General features: G+C 40.3%; 1 pseudogene; it reads left to right on the forward strand.

Annotated features, from left to right (window-relative positions):
• Nucleotides 1-9,443: 9,443 nt before the first annotated feature.
• Nucleotides 9,444-9,834, forward strand: LOC102771471 (annotated as a pseudogene).
• The last annotated feature ends 3,320 nt before the right edge of the window (nucleotides 9,835-13,154 follow it).

Raw genomic sequence — 13,154 nt, forward strand, 5'->3', positions numbered from 1 at the left:
TAGTGTAAAAATTAAGTTACACATTTCATTATACAGTATCAAAATTTAATATTCTATAGTATCAACACCAATCTCATTATAAAAAGTCTTTAAGTATTGCAAAGTTGTCAAATTTACAGAAAATTATGCAAGTTTTCAAAATTGTAATTTTCACTTGTGAGTTTGAATTTTATCACAAACAACAAATTATTAATTGTTTTCCTTAAAGTGACAGGCTCATTTCATTAATTTTAAATAAACTAATTGCCAGCCCTAGCTGGTTTGGCTCAGTGTATAGAGCGTCAGCCTGTGGACTGAAGAGTCCCGGGTTGGATTCCAGTCAAGGGCACATGCCTGGGTTTTGGGCTCAGTCCCATGTGCAGGAGGCAGCCAATCAATGATTCTCTCTCATCACTGATGTTTCTATCTGTCTCCCCTCTTCCTTCCTCTGTTAAATAAACTAACTGCCAGCCCTAGCTGGTTTGGCTCAGTGGATAGAGCGTCAGCCTGTGGACTGAAGAGTCCCGGGTTGGATTCCAGTCAAGGGCACATGCCTGGGTTTTGGGCTCAGTCTCATGTGCAGGAGGCAGCCAATCAATGATTCTCTCTCATCACTGATGTTTCTATCTGTCTCCCCTCTTCCTTCCTCTCTGAAATCAATAAAGATATATTAAAAAAAAAAACAGCTATCTGCCAAAGAACCAAGTCTAAATAACCATGATTGATCTATCAGTTGCTCTTTCAAGTAAAAATGGCGATATATGTTAAGGAGTAGCTATTACAGCTTTCAACTCAAATGTCTGAGAACTTTCCTCAAGGCAACCATTGTACTTAGCATGCAGCAGTGTTTATGCATTCTTTTCATTTTGTTGGCTAGCACATTTAAGAAGATCTGTACCTAACAATCAAGATTTAATCGAATTAATAATTTTTTTACTGCTTCATCAAGAATATTCTTAAGTGAAACTGGAATTCTTTTTTTCTGGAGTATTTGAAAGTACACACATAATGACTCTAGTACAGTTCGATGCCACTGTCTTGATTCACACTAAGGCACCAGCAGTTTTGACCATATTGCTTTTGCTCCATCAGTACACATGTCAACACAGTGAAACTGCAAATGAGACCTTAATTTGAATGTCAGCAGCCCGTGACAACTCAAGGCTCCATATGAGATTGTAGTACACACTTTGAAAATAACTGAGTTAAATTTTTCAAACTAAACAAATGTCTTTACAAACATCCCAATATGTTTTTAAATTGATACATTTCTAAGCAATAATTTGAAATGCCTAATCATTCACTAAAGATTCAGGAGAGAGAATAGAATTTGAACAGGACAGATTTAACATGTAAGCATAAGAAGTAAACTAAAAAATCACATCATAGGAAATTATAAAAGGGCATAAGAAAGAAAACAAAAGGATTTAAAATATGTATGAATCCCTTTAACCACTGTTTTCCATACCTTGTAGTTTATAGTCTGGAAGTGGTTCTGTCATTAGAGAGCATCTACCTCTTTAGCTGGCAGCCATTGGAAATAGTCCTAGAATGAAATTTCGGACTCTTTTTTCTGAGATCCAAAACATATGAAAGACAATGAGTGTTAACCTCCTTCTCCCGGGACTTAACCCTTTAAATTTGTGTCAGGCATGGGACGTGGTTTCACAAGTGTTCTTGCTAATATGAAGTTAGTCACATGCCATCTTTCTTTAGCCAATCATAGGGCCATTCTAAAAACAACAGCTGGTCAAAGAGGCATTTTCTAACACGCCTATAATCTCCATTATCATTATCCCTGGCTGTCTTCCAGAGAGCTCTGAGGGCAGCACACATTATACTCACTCTATACAAAGGTTATGCACTTGGACTAAAGCCTCAGAGTAAGTCAGAAGTGAAAAGTATTGATGAAAGAACTTGAATATGGGTTCTTGATTTCAAGAAATACCTTTTTTTCTCATTCATGTTTCTTTATGTTGCTAAAGAAAATGAATGGGAAATATCCCCTAAAGTAATAATTTTTAGAGTGCTCTTTGCTACATAAAATTGCTTTGTGATTATTAAGTATCTTCCCAATGAAACATTACAGCATGGAATTACTATTTATGCAGTTCTGACTGCTACAAGAAACACTTTTAGGCACTAAGCTTTTGAAGGATTGAACAGACATTTTTATTATATAAATTAAATTATTCACAGTACCTTTAGTGTTTGACTAAACAGATTTAATCAAAGGTTTTGAAGATTATTGAGCAAATACCCCCAAGACAGTAATTTGTAGCTACATTTTTGCCTTTAATTTATTGCAAATTAACAAAGGAGATATGTTCAGGCTAGTATACACTGTGCTCTTACTGTGCCTCTGGCAGTACTGTGTCTAATACTTAAAATATGAATCAAGGAAAAATTACATGACTCCCTAACAACTGCTCATTACAGGACAACTCAGAAACTGTTTGCTGAATTCTCAACCTCTTTCCAACCACTAAAACTTGCAAATTATTAGGACTCAGCCTTCGGATATCTTCTCTATCACATTTATTCTCTCTCACCCACTTCCTTTTTTCAAATATACTACTTATATGTTCATGATTCTTAAACTTATACTTCCAGCCCTGAGCTCTTCTCTGAACTCCAGACATGCATATCTAACTCTCTATCCAACATACTCACTTGTATTTAACATAGGCCAAACTTAACAATTCTTTCTTCCTACTCCTCGTAACTGCTTCTTTCTGTTCTTCAAACTCAGTAAGTGGCACCATTTTTCACCAAGTTGGCCATGATGAAAATCCTGCAGTAATCCTAGACTCCCCTCTACATTCACTCCATTAGGAAATTCTAGAGTTTCTATCTTTAAAATGTATATTCAAATCTGACCACTTATTGTCATATTCACCAATACCATCCTAATCAATGATCTGATCATCAAGCACTTGAAATACTGTATTGCCTCCTAAATGGCATCACCGCTTCTGTGATTGACCCCATTCAGTCTATTCTTTATACAAGTCAGAGAGATCTTATTGAAATACTAGAGGCCCGGTGCATGGAATTTGTACATGGGGCTGGGGGGTTCCCTTAGCCAGGCCTGCACCCTCTCCAATCTGGGAACCCTTGGGGGATGTCCAACTGCCAGTTTTGGCCTGATACCTGCAAGATGGGGTCTAAATTGGCAGTCAGACATCCCTCTCGCAATCCAGGACCTCTGGCTCCTAACCACTGGCCTGCCTGCCTGCCTGCCTGATCACCCCTAACCACTCTACCTACCAGCCTGATTGCCCTTAACTGCCTCTGCTTGCCAGCCTGGTTGTGCCCTAACTGGTGCCCTGCCAGCCTGATTGCCCCTAACCGCCTCTGCCTCAGCCCCCACCACCATGGCTTTGTCTGGAAGGAAGTCAGATGTCTGGAAGATGTCTGGTCAACCCAGTCTAATTAGCATATTATCCTTTTATTAGTATAGATTAGTCAGATAATGTTACTGTCTTGGATAAAATCCTCAGTGCCTTTCAACACAGAATAAAATTCAGTCTTATTGTGGTATACAAGATCATATATAACCTTGCCCTATTCCCTATTACTTCTCTGCTCTTTCCAACCTGCTGTCTTAGTTACAGCAGTGTTGTCCTCAGTCTTTGTGACTTCTGTGCTCTCTCCTTTAAAGTTTTCTGCGGATACTTTCAAGTCTTGCTCCTTCATTTCTTTCACATCTCTGCTCAGATGTTACCTCATCAAAGAGGCCTCTCTGACCATGTTGTCTAAAGTATTGATCCCATCACTCTCTATCCTCAACCTCTGCTTATTTCCTTTTCTTAATATTTACATATAGCTTCTTTTTAACATTTATAGCAATGGATTGTTGCATCTCTAGTATGTAAAACAGTTGTAAATATTTTTTAAGTAATGAAGCATTATAAACATTATACATAAAGTCTAATTTTTGAGACAGTTTTACTAGCTATATCTGGTGACCAAAGTTTACACAATTCCTTAATAATAAACCACTGGAATTTAATGCTGGAACTAAACTACAAGATATTTATAAAATTTTCATATGTATTATAGTAATCAATAAACACAAACAAAATGAGAATAAGTAAAGGCTATTTATTCACAGTTTGCTTTAGCAAGGTGGTTGGCAGAGCAAGGAGAAAGCTATATAGTAAAAAAAAGGAAGTGGGGCTTCAGGTATACCAGGATTGGAAGCTATCCACATGGGAAAACTGTAGGAGGGCTAGCTAAAACTATGGCATACTACTTGATTTGGAGGGTGCATATTTAGCTTTCTCTGGTCCTAAATTGGAATCAGGGGAAACTAATAGAGAAGTATCAGTCATCAATCAAGTTATTAATCAAGTCATAGTCAATTAGGGCTGATTGCTTTTTGTTTGGCCTCTTGAACTGATTGTGTTGCAGACAGAGTAAACTTTCTGGACTGGTTGCTAAAGGTAATGGGTCAAAGTTCCATTTTTATATGTGGTCTGGCCATTGCTTATTTGTACTAGGTAACTTTTAATACATTACATATAATTTACTGTATATTTTAAAAATTATTTTATTATAATAATATTCTTAAATAGTCTCATTTAGTGTTTTTGTCATCTTTTAAAATTCTGCAGTTAAAGCGCACCTCCAGCTATTGCTGTTGATAAATATCTAAAACAAATAAACTCATTTAACAATGGCAGTTAAAATTCTGGATGCCAAGATTGCTTATCTAAAAATGGCAAGAGTAAAAATAAATAAGTAAATAATAAATAAATAAATAAATAAATAAATAAATAAATAAATGCAAGAGTAGCCCTGGCCAGGTGGCTGTTTATTGGATTGTCATCCCATATACCCAAAGGTTTCAGGTTTGATTCCCAGGCAGGGCACATACCTAGGTTGCTGGTTCTATCCCCTTCAGGGCATGTGGTAAGGTGGTCAACTGATCAATGTTTCTCTGTCTCTGTCTCTCTCTGTTTGTCTCTCTCTTTCTCTCCCTCTTCCCATCTCTCTCTCTCTCTCTCTCTCTCTCTCTCTCTCTCTCTCTCTCAAAATCAATAAAAACAGTCTCAGTGAGGATTTTTTTTTAAAAAGTTATTGTTAGTGCCTAGTAAAATTAGGTTAGAATCCAACCAATGGTGTTATGTGTTAGTTGTGCATAAAGATAATGGCACACATATTTTCAAGTGAAATTAATTATCTGAGAAAAAAAGGCATAACAAAATATAGTTCAGAAGTATTTTCTAATTTAACCAAGAATTGCTGATTTTCTGTCCTGAGCATTTTCAGCTGCTTCCTATAATCCTCTCAATGCTGTAAAGTGTACCCTATAATTCCCATTAAACTGGAAAGCAAGCTGAGATGTCAGGTAGACTGAATAAACTTCTCAAGTCACAATATAAGTAGCAGAATCTGAATTGGGATCCAGATTTTCTTATTTCCAAGTAGTTTTCTTTTCATTACCTCATAGTGTCTCACATTCCCATGGTGCAGGCACTATTAGCTTTGGTTAACATTTCCTCACTTTGGTGAATGCAGAATGGTTGGATATCTTTAGTGAACCTAGTTTGAACAGGTAATAATTAAAAATGGCTTATTTCCCTGCTTCTTTTACGAGCTGAATTTTCATAAATAGGTGTTTGTCTTTAACAATGATTGCATTCTATTAGGATCTCACTCCCTTCCAGCTTTGCTGATTCATGACTGATCCCAGTTTTTTTGTTGTTGTTGTTCATCCCTTGGATTCTGGACTATAATTTTCTGCAGGATGCTCCTGATAATCCTCCAGAAGATTTTTCTGGCACCTACCATTTAAGCATAGACCATAGAGTAGGAATTTCAGGCTTCATTGGAGGAAAGCTTGCTGACATCTTCACGGTGGGGGCCATGTTTTCATGGTACTCCACCTGCTTGGCCAGCCCATCCCACTGAGGTGGCCGCTCCCAGTCCCTTATGGGACCTCAAGCAAGACCTGACAATATATTGTCTCACTCTTTACTCTGCCCCTCTTGCTCCCCACCTGAGCTCTTCATTTGCCTCTGAGACACACTAGAGGTGCACCAACCTGCCCAGCTGGTTCTGCAATACTGAAGCCTATATGTGCGCAAATGGGAAGTATCACTGACTTGCTTCTGTTCACTAGCTCATCCCAAGCAGTGTGACTGCTGCTGCTCTGGATGCTGTCACTGCTGCCTTTGGATCTAGCCATCACCAGGGATATTAGAAAGGCCAGGTGATAAAACCTAAAAGCATGTCACTGTTGATTCACCATAGGTTGAATTTTGTTCACCGACAGATAGGAGAGGGTAGGATAAAGTCTTCCTTTCTCTTCCTGATCTGACTATTCAGAAACACAATCCCTCATACAGACATCTGGAAATATCCCACTAGCTTGATATAAAGCTCCAGCCAGTTTTGTAATCTACACCTTGCCTTTGCTCTCTGTCCTTTTTCTGCTCTATTGGACCTAACTCCTTCTCCAGAATAGCGTACCCTCAAAAGTGAAGTTGTTTCAGGCTCTGTTTTCTCAAAAATCCAGACTAAGATAGTTGGTGATCCTAAAATCCCCTACCATTAGCCTCCCTTGCTAAAGTCAAATCCTATTCACACCATTTAAAAAGGTCAGCAACAGCTTTAAATTGTAGGAACAGAGTCTCTGTGGACCTTCTCATAGTTACTTGATTGAGAGACAAAAGATAAACAGAAGAATCATATTTCCTGGCTCCAAGAAAGTAGACGAGGTTGCCCCAGTAGGAGAACCATGACAAATTTCCTGCTTAACTCCTGTGCTTCATAGGGAACGGATGATATGGTGGGTGGAAGGGAGTTATACATGCAACTATTCAAGTCACTAGCTCTGAAAATATCTTGCTTGATTTGCAAGAGGTGGAGTTTAGGATTTTTTTAGGTGCAGGCATATCAGAAATAATTCTGATGTAGTAACAGGTGAGTACATGGATAAACAGGTTGTCCCATGTGTAATTGTTTACTATCGTGATTTATATTAATGCATAGTATTTGTGGACAGATATCCAGAGCAAATGTATTGTGTTTAAAAAAATAGCAGCTTGACTTGAGAGAAGAAGAGGGCACAGCATGACCACTATTTCTATTTCTCTCATATGAAGAAAATGAAGACAACTCTTGGGAGACAGAAATTCAGACACATAAAATACTTTAGTGGAGCTATTAACTTTTGTCCTATAATTAGTAATCATTTAGTTGATATGTGTCTGCAAATGTCAGAATAAAAATCAAAGATAAAGACAGGGGATCAAATAATGTAACATTGATATTAAAAATTCAGATGTCTCCTGACATAATGCTATATATTAAGTACTTTGGATCACATCAAGTTTCTCAACAAATGTTCAGTTTACCCATTGATGACCTGCTTGCTTAGTATATAATCACAGAACTTGTCTCTTTTTTAAAAATTTTTTTCCTTTATTGATTAAGGTATTACATATGTGTCCTTATACGCCCATTACCCCACCCCCACCCCCCAATCACGCCCTCACCCACCTGGTGTCTCTTTCCATTGGTTAGGCCTATTTGTATGCATACAAGTCCTTTGGTTGATCTCTCCCCATTAACCCCCACCTTCCCTACCTTCCCTCTGAGGTTTGAGCATCTGATTGATGTTTTTCTGTCTCTGGATCTATTTTTGTTCACCAGTTTATGTTCATTATGTTCCACAACTGAGTGAGGTTATGTGATATTTATCTCGCTTAGCATAATGCTCTCCAGTTCCATCCATGCTGTTGCCAGATCCTGCTTTTTAAAGCAATCTCTTACACCTTTGGGCAATCTTAGGACACGTGTTCTTTGTCTTATGGTGGCTGAGGTTGTGGGAGTTCAAAATGTATTGTCACTTGGATGACTAGTTATCGAAGTGATGACACACATTACCTAATTTTGGACAATATGTTAGCGGTTTAACCTGTCTGGGTTTAGGGGAAGCTCTAATTAATGACTTTATCATTTGTGCACTGAAATGAATAACTCTGACATGTACTTATATCTCAATAGCAATGTTCTCCCACAGGTTTAAGCTACAGCCTTTTGGAACAATGACTCATTTTTCTCTTATGTGTCTCATAATTGGACAATTCTTCTGTGGCACCTCTTTTATTAATAAGAAATTCTCATTTCAGCAAAGAGCTAATGATGACTATGAAGAGGATTGAAGGGTCTTCTGATTCTATTATAATTTAAATTATTCATTGAGAAAATGAAAATGGCTGTATATAGCATAATCAATTCATTTGCCCTGTTGTTTGCACATGACACTACTACTTTGTAGATGTGTTTACTTATTCAAGCAAATATTTACTGAAGGCCCATCATGTAGAGATACTGGTCTAGATGCTGGAGTGATGGTAGTTGAAAACCACAAAGTCCTTTCCATCATGATAGTTTATAATCAAAGAGAGGAGAGAGAGTAAACAAATAGATAACATAACTCCAGGTTGTGTTTGGTGCTATGAAACAAGTTAAAGCAGTGGGCATGGGGACTATGTTAAGTAGTGAAAGGAGGAAGTATCTCTCTGAGGATGTGAGATTTAAGTTGAGACATGAAGAACAGAATTATTTGATATATTGAAAAGTATTTATTAATTTAATGGTTCATTAAATTAAATTGTGTTTTATTAATTTCAACTACAACTATATGTACTTAAAAGTGGTAAGTAATGTACGTTCAGTTTAAAGTATTGCTTGGAGCACTAATAGACGTGAAGATTCCTTCTGATAACTACACATCCCACTCCTTCTCTTAGGGCTCCAAAGCTGGGAACCACTCCTCCGGATCAACCCCATATGCCCAGTCCTGTCCCTCCACTCCATGTGCACTTCTCTCAGTGAGTTCTCATGTACCATGTTCATTGCTTTGTTCAAGTTCATTACTCCCCTCACCTGAAATGCCAGCCTTTTTCCACACTCTCTACCTGCCAAAATTATCCCTTCTCATGAAAACCTAGCTTTTGTAACAACAGATCATCTGGGTAGGGTGAGGGTGAAGGAGGGTTACTATGTGCTAGGCACTGTATTAAATGCTTTATATTCATTACATTACATAGCCTTGATACGGTTATCATTCCTACTTTGCAGACAAGGACCTGGACACTTGGGAGTTAAGAAACTTGCCTAAGTTTATACACCTGGACAATGGCAGGGATTTCAATACAGGTCTGATGACTCCAATGTCCACGCTTCACACTACTGCTCTAGTGTGCCTTCCAAGACCATTCTTGGGCAATTAGTCCATCTTTATGTGGCCTTACCTTCTGAGAAAGCTTACAGAAAGCACACTTCCCAACTTGGTCCTGTTTTGCTTTGTCTACTAGTATTTCCTGTACAGGGGTGGGTAAAAGTAGATTAATAATAATAATAGTAATCATAAATATAAATATAATACAAGAATAAATTCTGGGTTTCCAGTTCCAGCTCCAGGTGTTTGGGGAGTAGCAGGGAACATGCAGCTGTCGGTCCCTGCCACCATCTCTCATGGCCACATATTCTGCGCCTGGGCCTTGGTCCCGAGTCCCTCATCCACCTGTTGTGGAACTTGCTTACAGGACTGGTGCGATCCAAACATCAAGGCATGGTAAATATATCTTGAAGGGTTACGCTGAGAAGCTCATCGACTATGGGAAGCTGGCAGATGCCAATGAAAGAGCCCTGCACATGGCTGACTTCTGGCTCACAGAGAAGGACTTGATCCCAAAGCTGTTTCAAGTGCTGGTCCCTTGGTACCAAGGTCAGAATGGGGGCTACACGAGAATGCTGCAGATCCCAAATCAGAATAAGCAGGATCGGGCTAAGATGGTTGTGATCGAGTATAAAGGGAACTGCCTCCCACCCTGATACCCACACCAGAAACTATAGAGAGTGATAGAAGGACCCTGTCAACCTGTTTCATCAATCCATGAGAAAAGCATGTAGATTTTTAGTTGAAGCAAATTACTAAGAGGGTAACTTAGTGCTGTAAAAAGTCAACTATTATTTTGAAACTGTTTGAGCAGGCTCATTTGTAAAAGAAATTACATAGCCACATGTAATAGGAGAGTTGGGAAAATAAAATCAAGGGGGAAAAATGAATGAAAGCCCAGTTGAACATGGGCAACAATAAAAATATCCATCTCAGCCTTCACAAGACTTTCTTCAGAGCATGCTGAGGCTCAGGTCATCTTCTTTCCCAGAAGAGTAGCTTTTTTTAAAAAGAGAGCATGCCACAAATTCAAGGGTGTTTTTGTTGTTGTTGCTTTTGTTTTTGTTTCTTAAACACTTTTTGAGAAAATGAGTAAGCCAAAAATTGTAAGAAAGTCAGCAATATATGAGCAGGTCTAGAGAGGCATATGGAAAGTCTTGTAGCTGAGAGTGATTACAGAGAAAAGAAATGAGCAACTATAAACTAAAAAGAGAAGATTCCAAAAAAAAAGCCCAGTAAAAACGTAAATGGATCTAGATATTGGTTTTATAGAAAAATCATTTACAGAACCTGCCATCAACTGAGGACATTGTCAAAGCCAAATCTACACCAATAAAAGGGTAATATGTTAATTAGGGCAGACATCTTCCGGACGACCTTCCGAACACCCTTCCAGACAAAGCCGCAGCAGCTGCCAAGGGCCCAGGCTCAGGCCGGCAGTGGGAACCAAATTCACCAGGTCAAGGTTCAGAAGGCATTTTTATATAGGATCAAGCGAGATATATAAAATACTCCAAAAATATAAATGGTTTTGTAAAAGTGCTACTGGTATCATTTCCCATTGTGAACTTCATACTAGTGTTAGGCACTAACCAATGCTATAATGGGTTTTACTCTTTTCAGAATATGCAAACAAACAAAACAACCTCAACAAAGAAAAAAAATGTGAACTGTTCACACTTCAGGTCAAAGTCCCTTCCTTATCATGGACTTCTGTGATGGACTAAGAGGAAGAAAGAAATGAAAGAAAATTAGTAAAATGTATATGAAAATCTTCCTCCTGTCAGAGTCTGGGGCATGCCGCGGGACCCAGAGTCAAGTCCCTGCCCACTCGTGTGCACCTCAAAATCACGTGAGACCCAGACCTGGTTGGCCCCACTCCCATCAATCCCCGCCAGGCAAGGGGTACAGCCTCAGGTCTCCCATCAAGTCCCGCTGGGCCGGGGGTGTGGCGTCAGATTCCCTGGCCTGGCGGCAGGGCGGGGGACACAGCTTGAGGTACCCAGCCCAGCACTGGGGTCGGGGTGTGACCTGAGGTTCCCCGTCAAGCCCCACCAGGAAGGGGGTGCAGCCTGAGTTCCCCCATCAAGCCCCACCAGGCAGGGGGCACAGCCTCAGGTCTCTTGCCCTGGCCCAGCGCCACACAGCCTCAGGTCCCTGCTGATCATTCTTTATGGTTTGTAACGGGAACCCTGCCTCCACTGTGGGTGCAGCTATCTTGTGACAGTGTGGCAGAGTGAGGGTCAATTTAGAAAATTAGTAAAATGTACATGAAAATCTTCCTCCTGTCAGAGTCTGGGGCATGCCGCGGGACCCAGAGTCAAGTCCCTGCCCACTCGTGTGCACCTCAAAATCACGTAAGACCCAGACCTGGTTGGCCCCACTCCCATCAATCCCCGCCAGGCAAGGGGTACAGCCCCAAGTCTCCCATCAAGCCCCGCTGGGCCAGGGGTGTGGCATCAGGTTCCCTGGCCTGGCGCCAGGGCGGGGGACACGGCTTGAGGTCCCCAGCCCAGCACTGGGGTGGGGGTGTGACCTGAGGTCCCCCGTCAAGCCCCACCAGGCAGGGGGCACAGCCTCAGGTCTCTTGCCCTGGCCCAGCGCCACACAGCCTCAGGTCCCTGCTGATCATTCTTTATGGTTTGTAACGGGAACCCTGCCTCCACTGTGGGTGCAGCTATCTTGTGACAGTGTGGCAGAGTGAGGGTCAATTTACATATTACCTCTTTATTATATAGGATTTCTTATTGTAATGAATAATACAATATTTGATGTTACTTATATAACCAAATGGGTTAAATAACAAGGTAGTTAATAACTGAATTTAATATGCCAAGACTTCTTTAAGAGTCTTTGGTCTTTGAACACTTAAAAAAACTAGGGTTATAGATGATGGAAAATAACTTATAACTGCCATTAAAAACAAATTTATGAAACTCTGGAATATCTAAATTATATGGTTGTATATGATATATATTTATTCCAGGTCTTATATATAAAATGGTTATAGGTAGAGAGTAAAATCTATATTTTCTGGGAGGAGAAAATTCAATAGGTAAAACATTTCCTTTTATATATCCAAACTTGGTAGTGGAAGCTTAAATAAAATTTAAACACTGTTTAAGGACTCGTGTTAAGCCTCTGAGTCAAAATTTTAGTAAAGACTGATAAAAATTTCTACCCTTGAAAGATGAATATTACAAACTAAAGTCACTGAATTTATGAAGATCGTATGGTTCATAAAACAGGATTCTGTGCTCACTTCCACAAACTGAGACCAAGAACATGGCCAGTAATTAGCATTCCTCGCATACAAAACAACCAACTACAGGCAGGTATGTGGGTATGGATGCAACTGTCTCTTGTTTGGATGCAACTGCCCTCCAGCCTCCAGTGACACTCCTTTCCCCTCAGCCCCCAGCCGCAGCTTCCAGAGCCTTCTCCTTGGTCATTCCATCACCCACTTCTGAGACCCACAGATGTCACTTTTTTGTGTATGGTTGGATCTGAGTCGCCAATGAACCATGAGCCCTCAAATCAGCCAGAATTCATTCCTCTGAGGTGGAGGCTGCCGTCACAGTCTGATCAACCCGCATCTGTGGGCCTCCCTTACCTGCCTCTCTCTGGGTCTCCATAACCACGGGATCACGTGACCCTGGCCCACTTGTGCCACTTCTGTGAGTTGGAGGAGGAGAAGCAGAGCACACCCTCATCTCTTAAAGTTGTAAAACCAGCACAGCAACAGAGCCCTTTTCTAGGAAATTCAGAAGCCATCCTGAGAAGAGTGAGGTGGCAACCTGCACGCCATGAAAACCTCCTTGGCCCGGAAGGCGAGGCACATCCTGGGCTCTATCTTCATGCCCCCCAACTCTTTTGCTTCCTGGAGAAACACTTCCTAAACCCAGAGCTGACACTCAGAGAGGATAGACAATCACCTGACCAAACTCCTCAACCTGTCTGGCCCCATCCCTGGCTG

Source organism: Myotis davidii, unplaced genomic scaffold (genome assembly GCF_000327345.1).
Source record: "Myotis davidii unplaced genomic scaffold, ASM32734v1 scaffold31, whole genome shotgun sequence".
In the NCBI taxonomy this organism is placed as follows: domain Eukaryota; kingdom Metazoa; phylum Chordata; class Mammalia; order Chiroptera; family Vespertilionidae; genus Myotis; species Myotis davidii.